The sequence below is a fragment of the Tamandua tetradactyla genome, chromosome 16, assembly GCF_023851605.1.
Source record: "Tamandua tetradactyla isolate mTamTet1 chromosome 16, mTamTet1.pri, whole genome shotgun sequence".
NCBI lineage: Eukaryota > Metazoa > Chordata > Mammalia > Pilosa > Myrmecophagidae > Tamandua > Tamandua tetradactyla.
The window spans coordinates 1,490,682-1,513,814 of record NC_135342.1 but is presented as its reverse complement, the minus strand read 5'-3'; the positions used below and the strand labels follow the sequence as shown (position 1 = coordinate 1,513,814).

At 39.9% G+C, this 23,133-nt stretch overlaps 1 protein-coding gene and 1 pseudogene across 1 annotated transcript in view; one reads left to right on the top strand and one right to left on the bottom strand.

Moving 5' to 3' along the window:
• LOC143658530 (zinc finger protein 671-like) overlaps positions 1–23,133 on the top strand; it is a 526,356-nt gene that overhangs the window by 230,616 nt on the left and 272,607 nt on the right. The window lies entirely within an intron of this gene.
• LOC143658539 (brain and acute leukemia cytoplasmic protein pseudogene) lies at positions 14,613–15,201 on the bottom strand (annotated as a pseudogene).

The following is a 23,133-nucleotide window of genomic DNA, read 5'->3' as shown; positions in this document are numbered from 1 at the left end:
GAAAAGATGTTCAACTTCACTAGCTATTAGGGAAATGCAAATCAAAACCACAATGAGCTATGTGCTAGATTGGCCACTAATAATCAAACAGGAAATGACAAGTGTTGGAGAGGATACAGAGAAATGGGCACGCATATTCTCTGCCACTGGGAATGTAAAATGGAACAACCACTGTGGAAGACAGTTTGGTCGTTCCACAGGAAGCTAAGTCTAGAATTGCCATGTGATCTGACAATCCCACTACTAGGTATATACCCAGGAGAACTGAAAGCATGGACATGAACAGACATTTGCACTCCAATGTTCATAGTGATATTATTCACAATCGCCCCAAGATGGAAACAACCAAAGTGTCCATCAACCAATGAATGAATAAAGAAAATGTGGTATACACATATGATGGACCACAATTCATCAGTGAGAGGAATGAAGTCCTAAAGCACATGGCAACATGGATGAACCTTGAGGACATTATATTAAGTGAAATAAGTCAAACACAAAAGGACAGATATTGCATTATCTCACTAATATGAACTGATTATAACAAACTCATAGACATAAAATCTAGAATATAGGTTACCAGGAGATAGAATGAGGGTAGAGGATGGGGAGTGGATGCTTAATGTGTGCAAAATTTTTATTAGGTTGAATTTAGATGTTTGGAAATGGATAGAGGTGATGGAAGCACATTATGGTGAGTGTAATTAACAGCGCAAAATTATGGGCGTGAATGTGGTTGAAGGGGGAAGTTTGCACTTGTGCATGTCACTAAAGGAAAGCTAGAGGTTAAAATGTGGGACTGTGTAACAGTGAACCCTTGGTGGATGATGACCATGATTAATAGTACAAATATAAAAATGTATCTTCATTAACTTGTTCAGTTGTAAATCACTATTACAAGGAGTTAATAATAGAGGTATATGGGAAAAATGCACCTATTGCAAACTATGGACTATAATTAGCAGTAATATTTTACTATTATTTCATCAAGGATGACAAGTGTACTATACAAATGCTAGGGCTCAATAATAGGGGTGGGGATATTTTTGTTTTTGTTTTTGAGTGATAAAAATGTTTTAAAGGACTTCTGCAGAAGATGGCAGCTTAGTAAGGCGCACAGGTCTTAGTTCCTCCTCCAGAACAACTACTAAAGAACTAGAAACAGTACTGAAAGCATGGACATGAACAGACATTTGCACTCCAATGTTCATAGTGATATTATTCACAATCGCCCCAAGATGGAAACAACCAAAGTGTCCATCAACCAATGAATGAATAAAGAAAATGTGGTATACACATATGATGGACCACAATTCATCAGTGAGAGGAATGAAGTCCTAAAGCAATTTGGGGCAGTCCATAGTTCTGCCCCAAATGCAGAAACAGGCTGCTTTAAGGGCTCTCTACCACTTAAATCTTCCCCATGGGAGGGGTGAAATGCAACTCAGGTGGAATCCCTCTCTGAAGGAATTCAAATCCCAGTGTACCCCATTCTGGACCGGCTGGACTGGCTAAGAGACTCTGCTGCGGTGAGGTCCCCAAAAGGCACGCGCTTCCCCGGGCTGCGGTGGCTGGCGGCTGGAGCCCCTCCCTCCCTCCTTCCCAGGCTGGCTGGGAGCTTTGGATCAGCGGTTCCCCAACCATGGTGGCCAGCACCCCTCCCCCACACACGGCTTCCTGGGCCAGCTGGGAGCCTCGGATAGGCAGTTCCCTAAGCCGCAGCAGCCCTCCCACACACGGCTTCCCAGGCCGGCTGGGAGCTTTGGATCGGTGGTTCCCCAAGCCGCGGCGGCCGGTGCCCCTCCCCCACATGTGGCTTCCCAGGCTGGCTGGGAGCCTTGGAACAGCGGTTCTCCAAGCCACGGTGGCTGGCGACCCTCCCCCACAGGCAACTTCCCGGAGGAAAAGGAAAGAGTCTCCAACAGTAGTAGAGACTGAGCCCAACCTAACACCAATAGTGGCATTAATGAACAACTTCTGACTACTAAAAATAGGCCCTCAGCTCAGGTGAAACTGATCAAGGCAGAAGTCGCCAACTGGGCTAACTGAAAAAGAGGAAAGGGGATGAAACAGAGCCTTCTGCAGCTGTTTCTACAGAGGCTTCATTGCCTCTGGGCTCAGCGCTGGGATTACACAGGTTGCAACTGCCCCAAATGCAGAAAAAGGCTGCTTTAAGGGCTCTCTACCACCTAAATCTTCCCCATGGGAGGGGTGAAATGCAACTCAGGTGGAATCCCTCTCTGAAGGAATTCAAATCCCAGGACTTCACAATTTGAAGCCATTAAAACCAACCTACAAACTTTCCTCTGTCTCCACCACACACCCAGCAGCAAGAGTCTTCAAAAGTTAAAGGAGCCACAACATCTTTTGCTGGTGGGACCTGAAGACAGACAAGCACCACATACTGGGCAGGATAAGAAAAACAGAGCCCAGAGACTTCACAGGAAAGTCTTTCAACCTGCTGGGTCCCACACTCAGGGAAATCTGATTAAATGCCCAGACGCCAGCAAAAAATAACAAATCACACCAGGAAAATTGAAGATATGGCCCAGTCAAAGGAACAAACCAATAGCTCAAATGAGATACAGGAGCTGAGACAACTAATGCTGAATATACGAACAGAAATGGAAAACCTCTTCAAAAACCAAACCAATAAATTGAGGGAGGACATGAAGAAGGCATGGGATGAACAAAAAGAAGAAATGGAAAGTCTGAAAAAACAAATCACAGAACTTATGGGATTGAAAGACACAGTAGAAGAGATGAAAAAACAATGGAAACCTACAATGGTAGATTTAAAGAGACAGAGGCTAGAATTAGTGAATTGGAGCATGGAACATCTGAAATCCAAAACTAAACAGAAACCATAGGGAAAAGAATGGAAAAATTTGAGCAGTGGCTCAGGGAATTGAATGATAACACAAAGCGCACAAATATACATGTTGTGGGTGTCCCAGAAGGAGAAGAGAAGGGAAAAGGAGGAGAAAAACTAATGGAAGAAATTATCACTGAAAATTTCCCAACTCTTATGAAAGATCTAAAATTACAGATCCAAGAAGTGCAGGGCACCCCAAAGAGAATAGACCCAAATAGGTGTTCTCCAAGACACTTACTAGTTAAAATGTCAGAGGTCAAAGAGAAAGAGAGGATCTTGAAAGCAGCAAGAGAAAAACAATCCATCACATACAAGGGAAACCCAATAAGACTATGTGTAGATTTCTCAGCAGAAACCATGGAAGCTAGAAGACAGTGGGATGATATATTTAAATTACTAAAAGAGAAAAACTGGCAACCAAGACTTCTATATCCAGCAAAATTGTCCTTCAAAAATGAGGGAGAAATTAAAACATTTTCAGACAAAAAGTCACTGAGAGAATTTGTGACCAAGAGACCAGCTCTGCAAGAAATACTAAAGGGAGCACTAGAGTCAGATATGAAAAGAAAGAAGAGAGAGGTATGGAGAAGAGTGTAGAAAGAAAGAAAATCAGATATGACATATATAATACAAAAGGCAAAATGGTAGAGGAAAGTATTACCCAAACAGTAATAACACTAAATGTTAATGGACTGAATTCCCCAATCAAAAGACATAGAATGGAAGAATGGATTAAAAAACAGGATCCTTCTATATGCTGTCTACAGGAAACACATCTTAGACCCAAAGATAAACATAGGTTGAAAGTGAAAGGTTGGGAAAAGATATTTCATGCAAATAACAACCAGAAAAGAGCAGGAGTAGCTATACTAATATCCAACAAATTAGACTTCAAATGTAAAACAGTTAAAAGAGACAAAGAAGGACACTATCTACTAATAAAAGGAACAATTAAACAAGAAGACATAACAATCATAAATATTTATGCACCAAATCAGAATGCCCCAAAATATGTGAGGAATACACTGCAATCACTGAAAAGGGAAATAGACACATCTACCATAATAGTTGGAGACTTCAATTCGCCACTCTCATCTATGGACAGAACATCTAGACAGAGGATCAATTAAGAAACAGAGAATTTGAATATCACAATAAATGAGCTAAACTTAACAGACATGTATAGGATATTACACCCCACAACAGCAAGATACACCTTTTTCTCAAGTGCTCATGGATCATTCTCAAAGATAGACCATATGCTGGGTCACAAAGCAAGTCTCAACAAATTTTAAAAGATTGAAATCATACACAACACTTTCTCGGATCATAAAGGAATGGGTTGGAAATCAATAATAGGCAGAGTGCCAGAAAATTCACAAATACGTGGAGGCTCAACAACACACTCTTAAACAACAAGTGGGTCAAGGAAGAAATTACAAGAGAAATTAGTAAATATCTCGAGGCGAATGAAAATGAAAACACAACATATCAAAACCTATGGGACACAGCAAAGGCAGTGCTAAGAGGGAAATTTATTGCCCTAAATGCCTATATCAGAAAAGAAGAAAAGGCAAAAATTCAGGAATTAACTGTCCACTTGGACGAACTGGAGAAAGAACAGCAAACTAACCCCAAAGCAAACAAAAGGAAAGAAATAACAAAGATTAAAGCAGAAATAAATGAAATTGAGAACACGAAAACAATAGAGAAAATCAATAAAACTAGAAGTTGGTTCTATGAGAAAATCCATAAGATTGATGGGCCCTTAGCAAGATTGACAAAAAGAAGAGAGAGGATGCAAATAAATAAGATCAGAAATGGAAGAGGAGACATAACCACTGATCTCACAGAAATAAAGGAGGTAATAACAGGATACTATGAACAACTTTATGCTAATAAATACAACAATGTAGATGAAATGGACAAGTTCCTAGAAAGGTATGAACAACCGACTTTGACTCAAGAAGAAACAGATGACCTCAACAAATGAATCACAAGTAAAGAAATTGAATCAGTCATTCAAAAGCTTCCCAAAAAGAAAAGTCCAGGACCAGATGGCTTCACATGTGAATTCTACCAAACATTCCAGAAAGAATTAGTACTAACTCTCCTCAAACTCTTCAAAAAAATCAAAGTGGAGGGAAAGCTACCTAATTCATTCTATGAAGCCAACATCACCCTCATACCCAAACCAGGCAAAGATATTACAGAAAAAGAAAACTACAGACCAATCTCTGTAATGAATATAGATGCAAAAATCCTCAACAAAATTCTAGCAAATCGAACCCAGCAACACATTAAAAGAATTATACATCATGACCAAGTAGGATTCATCCCAGGTATGCAAGGATGGTTCAACATAAGAAAATCAATTAATGTAATATACCATATCAACAAATCAAAGCAGAAAAATCACATGATCATCTCAATTGATGCAGAGAAGGCATTTGACAAGATTCAACATCCTTTCCTGTTGAAAACACTTCAAAAGATAGGAATACAAGGGAACATCCTTAAAATGATAGAGGGAATATATGAAAAACCCACAGCTGCTTCCGGAGAAGATGGCAGCTTAGTAAGACGCGCGGGTCTTAGTTCCTCCTCCAGAAAAGCAACTAAAGAAACAGAAACAATATGAAACAGCTCCCGGAGTCACGACAGAGACCAAAAAGACAGCGTACCCCATTCTGGAACGGCTGAACGGGCAGGGAGAATCCGCTGCGGTGAGATACCCGAGGGGCGCACGTTTTCCCGGCCGGGGCGGCTGGCGACTGGGGTCCCCTCCACGCACGTGGCTCCCCGGTCTGACTGGGAACATTGGATAGCGGGGCCCTCCCGTCACGCTTGGCGTCTCGGGCCAGCTGGGCAATTAGGACCGGCACTCCCCCAAGCCGCGGCCAGCGACCCCCGCCTCCATGCACGGTTTCCCGGGCCGACTGCCCCGCAGACAAACGACCGCCACGAGCGCCACCTACTGGGCAGGAAAAGAAAAACAGAGCCCAGAGATTCCACAGAAAAACCTTTCAACCAGCTGGGTCCCACACCCAGGGAAATCTGATCAAATGCCCAGACACCAGCAGAAAATAATGGATGATGCTCAGAAAATTGAAGATATGGCCCAGTCAAAGGAACAAACCAATAGTTCAAATGAGATACAGGAGCTGAGACAACTAATTCTGAATATACGAACAGAAATGGAAAAACTCTTCAAAAACCAAATCAATAAATTGAGGGAGGACATGAAGAAGACATGGGCTGAACAAAAAGAAGAAATAGAAAATCTGAAAAAACAAATCACAGAACTTGTGGGAGTGAAGGACAAAGAAGAAAAAATGGAAAAAACAATGGATACCTACAATGGTAGATCTAAAGAGACAGAAGCTACAATTAGTGAACTGGAGGATGGAACATCTGAATCCCAAAAAGAAACAGAAACTATAGGGAAAAGAATGGAAAAACTTAAGCAGGGAATCAGGGAACTGAATGACAATATGAAGCGCACAAATATACGTGTTGTGGGTGTCCCAGAAGGAGAAGAGAAGGGAAAAGGAGGAGAAAAACTAATGGAAGAAATTATCACTGAAAATTTCCCAACTCTTATGAAAGACCTAAAATTACAGATCCAAGAAGTGCAGCGCACCCCAAAGAGATTAAACCCAAATAGGCATTCTTCAAGACACTTACTAGTTAGAATGTCAGAGGTCAAAGAGAAAGAGAGGATCTTGAAAGCAGCAAGAGAAAAACAATCTGTCATATACAAGGGAAACCCAATAAGACTATGTGTAGATTTCTCAGCAGAAACCATGGAAGCTAGAAGACAGTGGGATGATATATTTAAATTACTAAAACAGAAAAACTGCCAACCAAGACTCCTATATCCAGCAAAATTGTCCTTCAAAAATGAAGGAGAAATTAAAACATTTATAGACAAAAAGTCACTGAGAGAATTTGTGACCAAGAGACCAGCTCTGCAAGAAATACTAAAGGGAGCACTAGAGTCAGATACGAAAAGACAGAAGAGAGAGGTATGGAGTAAAGTGTAGAAAGAAGGAAAATCAGATATGATATATATAATACAAAAGCCAAAATGGTAGAGGAAAATATTATCCAAACAGTAATAACACTAAAAGTTAATGGACTGAATTTCCCAATCAAAAGACATAGAATGGCATAATGGATTACGACCCAACAATACCACTGCTAGGTATCTACTCAAAGACTTAAGGACAAAGACACAGACGGACGTTTGCACACCTGTGTTTATAGCAGCATTATCTACAATTGCAAACAGATGGAAACAGCCAAAATGTCCATCAACAGACGAGTGGCTAAACAAACTGTGGCGTATACCTACAATGGAATATTATGCAGCTTTAAGACAGACTAAACTTATGAAGCATGTAATAACATGGATGGACCTAGAGAACATTATGCTGAGTGAGTCTAGCCCAAAACTAAAGGACAAATACTGTATGGTCCCACTGATGTGAACCGACATTCGAGAATCAGCTTGGAATATATCATTGGTAACAGAGACCAGCAGGAGTTAGAAACAGGGTAAGATAATGGGTAATTGGAGCTGAAGGGATACAGACTGTGCAACAGGACTAGATACAAAAACTCAAAAATGGACAGCACAATAATACCTAAGTGTAATGTAACTATGTTGGAACACTGAATGAAGCTGCACCTGAAATATGGTTTTTTGTTTGTTTGTTTGTGTGTTTGTATCTTTTGTTTTTGTTTTTGTTTTTTTTCTTTTTCCTTTTTATATATATATATTTTATTAGTATTATTATTTTAATTCTCTTCTCTATATTAACATTCTATATCTTTTTCTGCTGTTTTGCTAGTTCTTTTCCTAAATCGATGCAAATGTACTAAGAAATGATGATCATACATCTATGTGATGATACTAAGAATTACTGAATGCATGTGTAGAATGGAATGATTTTTAAATGTTGTGTTAATTTCTTTTCTTTTTTTTGATTAATAAAAAAATTAAAAAAAAAAAAAAGAAAAGAAAAACCCACAGCTAATATCATCCGCAATGGGGAAAAATTGAAAACTTTCCCCCTAAGGTCAGGAACAAGACAAGGATGTCCATTATCACCACTATTATTCAACATTGTGTTGGAGGTTCTAGCCAGAGCAATTAGACAAGAAAAAGAAATACAAGGCATCAAAATTGGAAAGGAAGAAGTAAAACTATCACTGTTTGCAGACGATATGATACTATATGTAGAAAACCCGGAAAAATCCACAACAAAACTGCTAGAGCTAATAAATGAGTACAGCAAAGTAGCAGGTTACAAGATCAACATTCAAAAATCTGTAGCATTTCTATACACTAGCAATGAACAAGCTGAGGGGGAAATCAAGAAACGAATTCCATTTACAATTGCAACTAAAAGAATAAAATACTTAGGAATAAATTTAACTAAAAAGACAAAAGACCTATACAAAGAAAACTACAAAAAACTGTTAAAAGAAATCACAGAAGACCTAAATAGATGAAAGGGCATACCGTGTTCATGGATTGGAAGACTAAATATAGTTATGATGTGAATTCTACCTAAATTGATTTACAGATTCAACGCAATACCAATCAAAATCCCAACAACTTATTTTTCAGAAATAGAAAAATCAATAAGCAAATTTATCTGGAAGGGCAGGGTGCCCCAAATTGCTAAAAGTATCTTGAGGAAGAAAAATGAAGCTGGAGGTCTCACGCTGCCTGACTTTAAGGCATATTATGAAGCCACAGTGGTCAAAACAGCATGGTACTGGCATAAAGATAGATATATCAACCAATGGAATCAAATAGAGTGCTCAGATATAGACCCTCTCATCTATGGACATTTGATCTTTGATAAGGCAGTCAAGCCAATTCACCTGGGACAGAACAGTCTCTTCAATAAATGGTGCCTAGAGAACTGGATATCCATATGCAAAAGAATGAAAGAGGACCCGTATCTCACACCCTATACAAAAGTTAACTCAAAATGGATCAAAGATCTAAACATTAGGTCTAAGACCATAAAACAGTTAGAGGAAAATGTAGGGAGATATTTTATGAAACTTACAATTGAAGGCAGTTTTATGGACCTTAAACTTAAAGCAAGAACACTGAATAAATAAATAAATAAATGGGAGCTCCTCAAAATTAAACACTTTTGTGCATCAAAGAACTTCATCAAGAAAGTAGAAAGACAGCCTACACAATGGGAGACAATATTTGGAAACGACATATCAGATAAAGGTCTAATATCCAGAATTTATAAAGAGATTGTTCAACTCAACAACAAAAAGACAGCCAACCCAATTACAAAATGGGAAAAAGCCTTGAACAGACACATCTCAGAAGAGGAAACACAAATGGCTAAAAGGCACATGAAGAGATGCTCAATGGCCCTGGCCATTAGAGAAATGCAAATCAAAACTACAAGGAGATATCATCTCACACTCACCAGAATGGCCATTATCAACAAAACAAAAAATGACAAGTGCTGGAGAGGATGCGGAGAAAGAGGCACACTTATCCACTGTTGGTGGGAATGTCAAATGGTGCAACCACTGTGGAGGCAGTTTGGCAGTTTCTCAAAAAACTGAATATAGAATTGCCATACGACCCAGCAATACCATTGCTAGGTATCTACTCAAAGGACTTAAGGGCAAAGACACAAATGGATATTTGCACACCAATGTTTATAGCGGCATTATTTACAATTGCAAAGAGATGGAAACAGCCAAAATGTCCATCAACAGACAAGTGGCTAAACAAACTGTGGTATACACATACGATGAAATATTATGCAGCTTTAAGACAGAATAAACTTATGAAGCATGTAATAACATGGATGGGCCTAGAGAACATTATGCTGAGTGAGACTAGTCAAAAACCGAAGGACAAATACTGTATGGTCCCACTGATGTGAACTGACATTAGAGAATAAACTTGGAATATGTCATTGGTAATGGAGACCAGCAGGAGTTAGATACAGGGTAAGATAATGGGTAATTGAAGCTGAAGGGATACAGACTGTGCAACAGGACCAGATACAAAAACTCAAAAATGGACAGCACAATACTACCTAATTGTAATGTAATTATGTTAAAACACTGAATGAAGCTGCATCTGAGCTATAGTTTTTCGTTTGTTTGTTTGTTTTTATATATATATATTTTGTATTTTGTATTTTTTTCTATATTATCATTTTATTTCTTTTTCTGTTGTCTTGCTATTTCTTTTTCTAAATCGATGCAAATGTACTAAGAAATGATGATCATACATCTATGTGATGATATTAAGAATTACTGATTGCATATGTAGAATGGAATGATTTCTAAATGTTGTGTTAGTTAATTTTTTTTAATTAATAAAAAAAATAAAATAAAATAAAATAAATCAATTGGCTGGACCCAAGAGAGCCTCTTTTGTTGCTCAGATGTGGCCTTTCTCTCCAGCCAACACGACGAGCAGTCTCACCACCCTCCCCCTCTCTGCATGGGACATGACTCCCAGGGGTGTGGACCTTCCTGGCAATGGGGGACAGAGATCCTGGAATGAGCTGAGACTCAGCATCAAGGGATTAAGAAAAACCCTAGAATGAGCTGAGACGCAGCATCAAGGGATTGAGAGAAACTTCTTGACCAAAAGGGGGAAGAGTGAAATGAGACTGTGTCAATGGCTAAGAGACTCCAAACAGAGTTGAGAAGTTATCCTGGAGGTTATTCTTACGCATTAAGAAGATATCACCTTGTTGTTCAAGATGTAGTGGAGAGGCTGGAGGGAACTGCCTGAAAATGTAGAGCTGTGTTCCAGTAGCCATGTTTCTTGATGATGATTGAACAATGATATAGCTTTCACAATGTGACTCTGTGAATGTGAAAACCTTGTGTCTGATGCTCCTTTTATCTACCATATCAACAGACAAGTAGAACATATGGAATAAAAATAAATAATAGGGGGAACAAATGTTAAAATAAATTTAACTTGAAATGCTAGTGATAAATGAAAGCGAGGGGTAAGGGGTATGGTATGTATAATCTGTTTTTTTTCTGTTATCATTTTATTTCTTTCTCTGTTGTTTTTTTATTTCTTTTTCTAAATCGATGCAAATGTTCTAAGGAATGATGAATATGCAACTATGTGATGATATTAAGAATTACTGATTATATATGTAGAATGGAATGATATGTTAATATTTTTGTTTGTTGTTAATTTTTAATTAATAAATAAAAATTTAAAAAAGAAAAAAATGTTTTAAAATTTATTGTGGTGATGAATGTACAGTTATGTAATGACACTGTGAGTCATTGTTTGCTTTGGATGAATTGTATGGGGTGTAAATTATCTCAATAAAACTGCAAAAAAATCAACTGGATGTAAATTATGTAAATATCAGGACCAAAACTCTAGTTGTTTATGCAATGAGTCAGGTCTTTTTTTAATCTAATCTTATGCAGAGAAATCTTTCTGGAAATTCCAGCATTGAAGCCTGTGGCTGTCACAAGTATGGCACAGTGCCCTCCCACCCCACTCCCGGGGCCATGGTGGAAGTTTGTGGGTTCCAGTTGCCATAGTGATGGGGACTTGAGGCAGTAGTTTTTGCACCCCACCTGTCAGACATCCAAGTAAGGGAAAATTCTACACAGAGCTATTTTTGAGTCTAGAGCCTAACTCCATGTTTAAAAAATTTTTGTATGCTGTATGGTGGGGTCATATTTCATTCCTTTTCTATGTGAGTATCCCCTTATTGCAGTACCATTTGTTGAATTTTAGTTTGTATGGTTCTTTGTTTGCTTGCTTGTTGGTTTTTTGGGAAGTACATGGGCCTGGAATACCACTCCGTCTCCCACAGGGAAGGTGAGAATTCAACACTGAGCTACCCTCCCAGCCCTAAGAACATAACTCCATTTTACATATGAATAGAGTATATTTTTGTTATTGATTTTTCTAAGGATATAACTATTGTGAAAATTGGAGGATTGAACTTTGCTTCATTCTGGAATCTAAGCAAGAGTTGTTCACCATTTCAGAAAATTCCTTAATAGAAGGTAACAACACAAATTATGTCTGAATTGTCAATAAAACACACCCGTGCCACTCTGCATTTTTAGCTCTCATATTCATAGCAATTCCATCTATACATACAAATCTATTTTGCCCTAATTTCAAAATATCAAACAGAAAGAAAATGGTTAACTGGATATCATTCTATTTTCCTTTTATCTAAACATTCAACAAAGTAGGTTAAATGCCTGACTTCAGTATGTTTTCTACTGAAGTTGTAACCAAGCACTTATGTATTGAAATAAAGTACACAGAATTTGCTTGTAAATGTCTTTCCTTGACTCTCTCCTTTATAACAAGCTATGGACTTACTCTGAGTATATAGGAAACATTTTCTAGGATAGTAGTTTCATAAGATAGTAAAGGGGTATTACAGAATATGCATAATAAAATGGAGCATTGGGCTAAAAAGATTCATAATCACTGATTGTTTCTCTACTTTTCTACATTCCTTACCTAGAAACAGCAGGAAAGCTTAAGTACATCCAAAAGAGCTTTGAATAACATCTATCTCCATTCTGCTTCTTGGTCTGAATTCAGTGCACCTCCTTCCCCAGCCCACCCCACATCACCTGTGAATCTGGTGTCACCCTGGGACCCCGAGAAAGCAGGGCAGAGCAGTTCCCACAGTGGCTCAGCAAGGGTGGGCACATCAGGTCCCCTGCCCTTACACCACACGCCCACCTCTCATTCAGTGTCCTCCCACTCACTCATCTTCCATGGTTTAGTCTGTGTCATCAATATGTAAGGATCTGGTTTCCTCCTTTTGTGCTGCCCATTTTATTTCATTAGGATAAAATGGGTATGCTTTTTATACCTATTGTAGTAGGATGACGAGTGGTAAAAAGAGATAATAAAACATACGCATGAAGGAATACTTAGATGAAAAATATTGAGATTTGTCTCATTTTTTATGGTAACCCCAGTGAAAATCTAATTTAGAATGTATTAAAGCATCATTAAATTTCTTACTTAATTCTAATATACTTCTTGTCAGGCAAGTTTTTCTCAAATACAGATAATTCAGTCTTGTTTTTGAAGAAAATGATTTGTCCACCCTTCACTGAATTTGTAAGACTAAGCTCTGAATTATAAATATGCTGTTGCCATCTCTAAAATCTAGGTGAATTTGGCAATCATGGGCAAAATTGTGAAGCTTTCTAGATCTTTGGCAATATTTGTTATTTGACAAGCTGTCCAGGTTGTCAAAAACATAACTAAGGAGTTTGGTCTCTGGAGAAAAAGATACGTTACTCCTTTGGAGAAGAAACATTTTCCCCTCTTTTTAAGTCAACTATTCAGTAGCTCAGATCCCACTTCAAATTCACAGCAATTATTTCTAATTATTTTTTTAGTGAAACTAGCACTAAATGTTTTAATTAAGAAGCATTAACTTACTATCATTTTTTGGGTGCCTTCTATGGGAATAAAAAAAGTGATTATAAATACTATGAAGTCAAGCCATCAGGTTTATATTCATCCTTTATGTATGGTTTTAATAAAATCCCAAAGCTGAATTTTGACAACACATGAAAGTAATGTTCATATCTGTTTTGTGTTTCCTTTTTTTTTTTTTTCAGCTAAACATGGAGCTTATTGGTACAGTTTGGTACAACTTTAGTCCTACTTTTCCCAATCCCAGCATGTTAACAGTCCTACAAGAATCATGTTAATATAGTTTGGAGGAAAATACTTCCAGAAAAACATGTTTAACAAAATGCTAGGAAATTATTCCCATTAAAACATCTTTCTTACTCATGAGCTACCTGGTTTCTAACACAATGCACGCCAATCTCAGGTCAGTATGAACACACATCAACCAGGGATTGGTTTTCTAAAGTCACTGCTTTTTTAGAAACCAGTGTGACACAATCTTGGGGCTGTGCACAGAGAAGCCAAAAAAGAAGCTATGTATTCTGCCAACATGTTCCTGGATGATTCCCTCTAGTCTTTGATGAACAATTGTAAATAACCTGAATGGAGAAAGAAAACCCTCAAGAACACAAGCAAAGGGAACAAAAAAGCTACGAAAAAATGCAATGTCTGGCTGAGCCATGAGGGTCTTCATAGACTGGATGAACTGACTCCCATTAATCCGGATATTATGGGTTGCAGGCTAACATGGATGCTGGCCTGGGAGGACAATGAAGGCAGATGAGAGGCGGATGTGACCTGACTGTATCACAGGTACTTAGAGACCTCCCAGAGACACCTGTGGGTGTTGGTGGAGTTGGTTCATGTAAAATCGGATCTGAACCTGTCTCATATTGAGCTATGGAGACAAGAGTAACAGGGAGTTTTCCTGTTTCATGGTTCTCACATAGCTTAGATTTGGATAAAAGCCAACTTTTAAGTAAACACAATAAGCTTCGTGATGGCGGTATTTTTAAAAAAGAATAAAAGGTAAACTTGCCTGAAACAGTGCACACTATTGTGACCAGGATTGCTTGGAAGTGACTTATGAAGCTTTCACCCAGGGAATCCACCCCTCCTGCTTTTCTCTGTTTCACAAACCGGCCTGTGGCTTTAGTTCACCAATTTGACTCTGGACCATATTACACACGTTGCGAAAAGGCAAACTGAACTGTACATTTGCAGTTTAGTCCCCGAGAGGAGTGCTGTGCCAGCACATTTATGTGATCAACAAGAGGCCGAAGATGTCCCAACTGTGCAGGCAAGTAAGAGTCTCTCAAGGCATGCAGCAGCTTTCTCGTTCCGCAAGGGGCACCCACTTCTTCAAGTTTCCTTGGCAGGATCTGGGACTGTGAAGGGCACCAAAGAAGTCCATCTGGCCTTCTGTGTGAACGCTCTGCTAATTAACACAGTTCTTTGTGATTTTTCGACTTCTGTCCATTTGCCGGATGCTGTCAGTAACACTAATGGTAACTTCTTTTGCAGACATCCGCTTAGCATCTCTTTTAGCCTCAGTGCTCCGAAGGCTGTTCTGTTTCTGGGTCAGGGGACCTGCGCTGAGGCTCTGAGGGTTTGGGCCCTGGTTCCCACTGCTTGGCTGCTTCTCAGGGTTGGAAGTTCCAGCTGGGGCTGAAGGTCGGGGACCGCCATCGGAGGACAGGCCATCTTCCAGCACACCCGCGTGCGGGCCCGCCTCGAGGCCGCTGTCCGGGGCGGCGGCGCGGAGCGGCGCGTCCGAGTCGGTGTAGGTGAGCCAGGTGGACTCGGTCTCCCGGGCCCAGCTCTCGTAGTAGCGGGGCTCGATGGCATCCGCCCGGCTCCCGCCGCAGCCCATCCTCAGCGCAGCGGGAGAGCCCTGCGGCCCCCCGGTTCGCGCGCGGTTCGGGCGGCGGCTCGGCCCCGGCGGCGCAGCTTTCGCCGGCGAGGAGGCGGCGGTCGCATCTCGTCCCCGAGCCCGCCTGCCCGCCTGCCCGCCTGTCCGCCCGCGCCGCGGCAAAGCGCCGCGCTCCCGCAGCACCCGCCGCCCCCTCCTTGTGTTTCCTTTTAAAACACTCTTAAGTTATACCTTAGGAAATGATCCATCAGATGTGCTCAGCCTTGAGTTTGCCATCTCAGGTTATATTTAGTGCTACTGGCAAAGGATTTTCTGGGTCTGCAGATCTGCCAACTTTGTTACATTTTTCTGGCAAGACTTTTTCTGTGTGCGATATTTGTTTCCTCTTGGCAAGTTTCTGACAACTTGAAGCTTTTAAAATTATATGTCTCTGATGTGATCTTCAATAATTGTCTGGTACCGTTTTATTTTTTGACACTAAAAGGCTAGTGCATACCAGGCCTTGAGCTGAAAAAATACATATACTCATGCATGTTGCCACATTTTAGAGGTGGTCCTCATTTTAGAGGGCATTCTATTTGTGGACGAATGTACCATAGATGAAATACTGGGAAGAGAAGAGTTGCGGCCAGAGGAACTCATCCATCCTCTAATCACCACCCGTCTTCAATGAGGCCAGGAAGAATTACTGGAACAGTTCTTAGCCCCACTGTTTCCCAACAAGAGATGGTTGAAAAATCATGCTTAGAGGAGGATAAAGGTCTAATCTGAAAAAGCGGGATACATTCATTGCTTTTCGTTTTGTTTTTTGTCTGTTTACATTTTAAGTCCTCAGAAGCAAGTTCTTTCTCACCATTTTAAAGTGATTTAAGAGGACATAAGTAGGAGCTGTCTTATTGCAAGTAAGCATTAGTTTGGCAAGTTCCAAGTGAAAGTTTGCCATTGTTGAACTCTTTCCGAGAACTATAGAAGCATATTCTGCAGTGGTTTGTTCCAATGCATCCTATTGTTTGTATGCTTGCATCAGCACGGAGTGTGGAGTGATTATTGCATTTATATTGCACTAAACTGTCCAAAATAAAAATTATTAGGCACATTTGACTACTTAAATGAATTCAAATCAAATGAAGTTAATGATTCAGTCTCTCTGTCATACTAGCCATGTTTTAAGAGCTCAGTAGCTACAGTGGCTCATGAGTACTTTTGGATAGTGCAAATGTGAAATGCATATTCATGTTTGCGTTAGCTTATTTTTTTCTGACATGATCAAGTAATTAAGTACAGTACGTGTTAGGGGAAGACAAAGTATATGCATTTAAGTGTAACTCTTTGGAACCTCACTTGGACGCTCTGTCTTTACCTCTTTGCTGGAAAACTATACAGAGCTTGATGGATATGGGGGATCTTTACTTTGCCTTTTTCTTTGTTTCACCATTGAAAGCAATCTTTTCCATTTAAAATGTATTTTAGCCACATTATTAAAAGTCAGATAAATATTTTTTTTCCCCTCTGAGCAGCTGCTTTGCAAACAAACATGCACCCTGGGTCAGCAGTGAGGTTCATCAAAAGGAAAAGAATGACAAGAATATGTTTACACTCTCTGCTGAGAAAAAGTTCCCACTGTATGCTTTTCTGTGCAGTAGGCCAGGAAGCAGTCCTTGACCAGAGCGTCTGATGTGGTTTCCATGTGGACTCTGGCCTTAAAAGAGCTCTTTTCTTCTGTCTGATAACATTCCAGATATAAGTTCTGTCTGGACCCAACTTTCAGCTCCTTTGCTGCCATGATGGCGCTGAATTGCAGGGCATAATTTTTCCCTTTTTGAGGCTGGACCAAGCCTGGAGGATAAGAAAATGCTTCATCCTTAAGGTTGAATGAGCCCTTTGGATTCCAAAGTTAGATGTTCCTTGCTGAGAGCCACCACAGCCTCTCTCCAGTGACTCCAGTTTTGCTGAGGGTGAAACCTCATGGTGGAGACTGGGCTTGTCTCTGCTAACTAAGCTCAAACTCCTGCTGTTTGCTGTGATGTAACTGGGGTGACTGTGGAGCAAGTTGAGGGCTATGCGTTCTCAGGTCATATTTGGGCATCTTGCCTAAATCTTTAAAAATTTCAGCTTGCAGCATCATAACTCAAAGCACTGAATTTTAAATGTAGGGTATTTACCAAGTTTTAGAGAAAATATTTGGGTGCCAGCATATTTATGATTGAGTCCCTGCTTTACCACGGATGAGCTAAGTAATCTTGAACAAATCTTTGGTTTTCAGCTTTCTCCACTTAAAGAAAGCAGAACTAAATTATTCCTAAGGATGTTTGCAGCTGCAGTTTCCTATCATTTCAGCTGATATAATTTTACTGTGGCATTCACACTAAAACATCATATTTTAGACATTCTTGAGAATTCCTTGTCCTACTGGAGTGATAAAAAACACCTCTCATTGGATAAGTTACATTGAACAAGTCACTGCAAAGTTGTTAAATATTTAAAATTTATTCTCTCAAAATATATGCAGCCCTTAAGGGACTGGGAGTCCATCTGGGCGGTGGGAAATGGACACGCAGACGGAGAGTGAGAGGCAGGGCAAGCTGGTTTCAAAGGGTGCAGGAGGACACGATGCACTTTTTCAGCCGTGATGGACGGGTCATAGCAGGATTCATGAGAAATGTGTTGATGCAGGAAGTAAGACCAAGGGCTAAAATTCTTCTCAGACCTACTATTCTCATGCTTTCCTGCAAATGATTTTGGTAGCTAACTGAAAAATATCTGCCTTTGTGAAATTTATGTTTGTGCATGTGTGTGTGTGTGGCCAATTTGCTGGGAATGGGGGTGGCATTGCACAGTTGTGGGGGACCACCTTCTTCTAAAGAAGTATGATTATCTAGAATTTGATAAGGTTTTGTTTTATTTATAGGTGCCTTTAAAAAAAACTTTATAAAATATCTCTCTTTTGAGCCTTCTTTAAAGTCTTTAAATAGCTATGCATTCCATTAGCTCTTTTGGGGGGAGGCTTGAGTGTTTTATTAAAATTAAGAAAACCTTATGGGAAATTCGAATTTTACTTTCATTGATTATATTATTTTCACTGGCAATTTAATTATTTTATACATAAAATGACTGCATGCTATTAAGACTTGAATTGTGTCCACTAGAAAGATGTTAAGTTCCAGTCCCTAGGACTTACGTCCATTGCGAATAGAATTAGGCAAATTACAGGAGGCCACACTGGAGTGGGGTGGGCCTTCAGTCCAATGGGCCAGGTGTCCTCATAAGAAAAGGAAATCTGGACACAGGCGGACAGAGAGAGGGGACGCCATGTGGAAACTGAGGCAGAGAGCTCCAAATGCCACTCCAGTTGCTTCCTGGAGTTGCCAGAAAGCGGGAGTGGGTCATGGAATGGATTCTTCCATAGAGTTTGGAAGGAGACACAACTTGACTTCAGACTTTCAGTCTCCAGACCTTTGTGACTATAAATTTCTGTTGTTTTAAACCACCAGTTTATGGTACTTTGTTATGGCAGCTCTAGGAAACTATGACACTCACTTAGCATAATCGAGAAAAAATGTGAAATTGGCTAGGTGATTGGTTTGCAGTAACATTCATGTCTAAAATGATTCTTAAAATAATGTTCTTTGGTTTCCATCTACATTTATGCATCTTGAAGTATTGTTACACATGTATGCTAAGCATTAGAAAAATTAGTGATGGTTACACTTAATGAGAGACAGTAATGCCAAGTTAACAACCAATATTGACAGAGCAATATTCTGATGATGCTTTTAATCCACAGAAATTTAAAGTACTGCAGCCAAAATCCATATTCTTGGATAGATTGGCCCTGTCAGGCTGTGATTACCTGTTTGCTTTATATTGATTTTATTCTTGGTTTGCTCTTCAGTCTTAGGGTTCTCCCAATCTCGCCTAACAGTCTTAATCAGATGGATCAATGGAAGATCAAGCCATAAAGCAGCGTTTCACTGAATGATTCTCAGGCAGTTGGTGGAAAAAGTTGCCTGTTATTTGGTGACTGACCATAGCTCTCTGATGGGGATTCAAGCAGTGGTGTCTTTTCCAATCATCCACATCACATTTTTGATCAGTGATTAGAATTCCAATAGTCAGTTAATCTCTGGTAGCTCAGCTCCACACACGGCCTCGCCATCCATGCCATAGGACAGCAAATCAGCCTTGAATTTGGAGCAAAAGTCTCTTAACTTTACTATTGGGGAAAAGCAGTTCCTTACTCTAAGCATTTCCTTTAGGACTGGACCATTCCAGGGCCAGAGTGAAGATGTGGTTTTAACGCCCAGGTTCTCTATGAGTAGTCTAATGCCTTTCCATTAGATTTTAGACTCACCAAGGCTCCTATCAGATTTTGCCCAAATATCTGATATATACAATATATCCACATTCGAAATAGGACATAAATATTTCTCTGGGGGAAAGGTGCATTGAATGAAACGACAGCATTACGTTGGTTTATTCTTCTCCATGGCTCTTTTTGTCATCTCATGTGCTGTGTATTGTAGTGGTTTATTTGCTTATTGTCATTGCTCCCCAGTGGTGTGCACCCCCATGGGAACAGAGATTTTCATTTATTTTGCTTATTGTTTTATCCCAAGTGGCTGTAAGGAACTCAAGGAATAGCTGTTGAGTAAATGAAGGAATGACTGGGTGAATGAGAAAATATAGTCTAGAACTTTAAAAGACTATGATTTGCTATTCCATATTTAAAACAAGGCTAGAATATGTAGTTACTGTTGTTACCTTGCATCCAAATAACTAGAAGGCTCAAACCAGGAAGTCTGTGCATAACTGTATTTTACTCTTACGATAAATATAGAATCAAATGCATCAAGAATCTGGGGTTAAGGCCAGATGATCATTGCTATATAATAAAAATTATATTTAAAGTCAAGTAAAAAATTCTCATTGTTTCTGTAATGCATTGTAAGATGTTTTATAAGAGACACAAAAGTTTAGGATATAATCCTTTACTTGAAAGATTGCCTCATCTTCCTGGAGTGACGTTCTGTAGTATCCTGAAATAATCCCTAAAGAAAAAAGTGTGGGCAGTATTGCTTTGATTTAAAATATATTAATATTACATTCTTGTTCTTTCTTAGCTGTCTTTTCCTGGTCGAGTCAATAATGGTCAGATAAGTGCATTTACAGAGTACACAAATGGCTACAGGGTCCCCCCCCCCCAGTCTGTCAAGCGGCATGTCACAACAACGGGCCAGCCTTCTGCTTTGAAAGCAGGCAATCCCATTTATATATGGAGTGGGTGTGTGAGGCAGAAAACTAAAGTTATTAGATTGCTCCATTACACAACCATGATGGGCTTTAGACACCACAATGTGAACACATGACATTTTCAACATCTCTTCGTATATACTTGAGATTGGGGTTTCCATTAGACAATGTTTTTTTCTTGTCTAAAAAGAGTTTGTTTATTTTTTAATTAAAAATATGCATTGGCACAGTTAAATCAAATGTAGAAGGATTATTAAATAAGCTCAGAAATAGTAACCAAGGATCATTTGTTGATATTAGGAAGAGACTTAAAATTCTGAATCTTCCCAACAATTGTTTGTTTCTAACAATTTTCTCTTGTATTGAAATTGTTCTGTAGAGGTATGAATGATGATGGCTGCTATTAAAGCAGAACTTGTGTTTGCATGAAACCTTATTCTCAGAAAGAATAGATTCCAAATTATTTTTTGGACATATGGTTTCCAGTGTTTCTTTTCCTGCAAGGTTTTAGCATCTGTATTTGATTTTGCTTTAATTATATCTGTACATGAGATTAAAATTGATGCATACTACAATATCAGCTGAATATGCTGAACAAATTAAGAAGTGGGAAGGAAAATATGATATTTCTTTCACACACTATTACTGATCCAAGAGCATGAATACTTTGCTCTGATAGGGCCCCATTTAGAGAATTTCAATATATCAAGGCAAATATTATATTTGTGTAGTTAAAATATTTACAGAAAAAAATAAACAATGGGACTCAGATGTTCAAGTGAACATTAGGGAAAATGTGCAGTCATGACAGACCCCAAGAAAATTAACACATTATTTTCAACAGACACAGCCATCAGATGAAAGTTATAATAAAAATAGAATTTGTACAATTTGGGCTAGATGCTGCCAGTGTTGTATTTGGAAAACAGCATGAGCCACAAGCATTTAAAAAATAACAGGCTGCCTAGGGAAGTTTCTCCACCATCGGGAAGAAAATGCCTGGGAAAGCCTCCCAGGTGCACTCATTCATCATTATATCAAATCTCAGGCGCACAGTTCAGAAGTGGCATTGAATAGAGGTGCTTTCATGATGGAGGGAAAAGTAGAGAGGGGTAATGGTTTATATGCTTTGATGGCAAGCAACAGAGAGTAAGTAATTCAACCTGGTTTATTTTAAAATGTATTTATAATAAAATATATATATTAATATATTATATAAATATAATAACAACAGGAATGTGGCCAGCCTTTGGTAATGGAGTGAATCCAAGGACTGGAAAATATGTGTTTCTTTGTCTCGCATGGCTTGTCTCGGTTGCTGGCTGTAAGTATGCACCGAACTGAGAAGACACACCTGCGGGAAGGCACCTAGAGGTCATTTCTGCATGGACATGTAGGGTAAATGAGGTTCTGGAGTATTGGTTGTCAGCATGCAGTTGGGCCTGGGGCAGCGCCCTCCTTAGACAGACCTGGGGAACCCTGGGCAGGCATCAGCATGGGGGGAGTTTGAGGATAGATCAGAGGGGGCGTGGCAGGGCAGCGCAGCATGTGAGAGTCCTGGGACCAGAGCTTGGGGGGCAGAATCTCCAGGACAAGACTGGAGCCCTGACTAAGGGGGCCCAAGGCCATACCTTGTCCTTTCTGCCCGTCAGATTGGGAGAAGCTTCTGCGTGCGCTTCTGATACGAGTCGATTCACATCGCAGCTCAGCCATCACCCCTCAGACAGACCTTCCCGACCATCTTTAAAGGAATCACCATGCACCTTATTCCAGGCATTTGTAATAAATTAGCCTACTTTATCTCCTTTAAGGCACTATTCTTCTGAAGTTATCTTGTTAATTTACTATCTCGCCTTCCCCTGCCCTTCATGACATCAGAGGGCTTTTCCAACTTGTTCTTCTTTGTGTCTCTAACACCTAGCACAAAACAGGCGCACAGTAGATACCTGCTGGGGGAATGAGTAGGAGCAGAGGTCGCCATTATGGAATCGGAGCTAAGAGCAGTGTGTAACACTAGAAGCTGGGAGATGGCATGATCTAGAGCCAAGTGAGGATTGCTCCGGTTCTAACAGAGGCAGAATCCACTCTACCATTTTACTGGGGCCTAAACACTCTTATTTATTACACCCTTGCTTCTGTGAGGTTGGGACGTCAAGACTTACCAGGCGGTTTGGCTTCCCATCTCACTCGAGGACAGGGGTTTACGTGCTTGCAGTGCAAATGGGCCTTGGGACACATCTGACCTGGGAGAAGGTGCAGCATCTCCCGGGGAGCACTGGGCATGGCTGTGCCCAACTCCCGGACTCAAAGGGCAGTCGGGGGTGTGGAGTGGGGTCACTGGAGGGAGGAAGTGGCCGCAGCTACTACGCCGGGTTCCTGACAGGGAATTCGTTGTTGTTGTTGTTGTTATTGTTAATGATGTGAGAATTTACTTTTGGTCATCTGTACAGATTCGAAGGACACAAATCAGAATCCATGAAAGGATAGGATATCTGCAGGTAAGTCTGAGTGTTGATGTTGGGATGGCATGTTTTTCTCATAGTTCATACACAGGCTTTTGATATTGTGGGACTCAGGGTAATCTAAGTATATAGTTTCCCTTTTTCTTGATTTTGTCTGTCTTTATGAAGAACATGCCTCAGGAAAGGATAGAAATGTATTTCCATCTTAACAAGAGAGTTT